Raw genomic sequence first — 544 nt, forward strand, 5'->3', positions numbered from 1 at the left:
AAAAAAAAAAAAAAAAAAAGAAAAAAGAAAAAAAGAAAATCATGAACCTAGTCAAGAAAGATTCCAGGTGTCTCACTTCAAAGCAATATAGTATAGGATTGGTTTTCCAATATTATTTTTGATAAATTCTACACCCATTTTAACTTCTCCAAATTATTCTACCCTCTCAGGAGAGGGAGAGAATTAAGTGGGGGAGCATATGTGTAAGTTTATTAAGAGAGATGAGTTGAACATGTTAATAAATATCACCCTAAAAAAATCATGGTTAACACAGCAAGTGCTTTCAACCCTAAGATAAGTGTTTTCAATTCTATTAAATACAGTGGTCCCTCACTTATCATGGAGGTTACATTCCAGACACCCCCGCAGTAAGTGAAAATCAGCAAAGTAGCAACATTTTAATATTTAAATATATTTTAAGGCCTTATAAACCCTTCCCACGCTCTTACAAGCATTCCTCATACTTTTTTTTTTTTTAAATATTAATTTATTACATTTATTTATTGTGTGTGTGTGTGGCCAGCTCAGCCCACCAGGGGGCGGG

General features: G+C 33.3%; 1 protein-coding gene across 15 annotated transcripts in view; it reads right to left on the reverse strand.

Moving 5' to 3' along the window:
- The window catches only part of Mga (MGA, MAX dimerization protein), a 168,699-nt gene that overhangs the window by 13,323 nt on the left and 154,832 nt on the right, over positions 1 to 544 (reverse strand). The gene's annotated exons all lie outside the window — the stretch shown is intronic.

The sequence above is a fragment of the Octodon degus genome, unplaced genomic scaffold (genome assembly GCF_000260255.1).
Source record: "Octodon degus isolate 3935 unplaced genomic scaffold, OctDeg1.0 scaffold00002, whole genome shotgun sequence".
Classification (NCBI taxonomy): Eukaryota; Metazoa; Chordata; class Mammalia; order Rodentia; family Octodontidae; genus Octodon; species Octodon degus.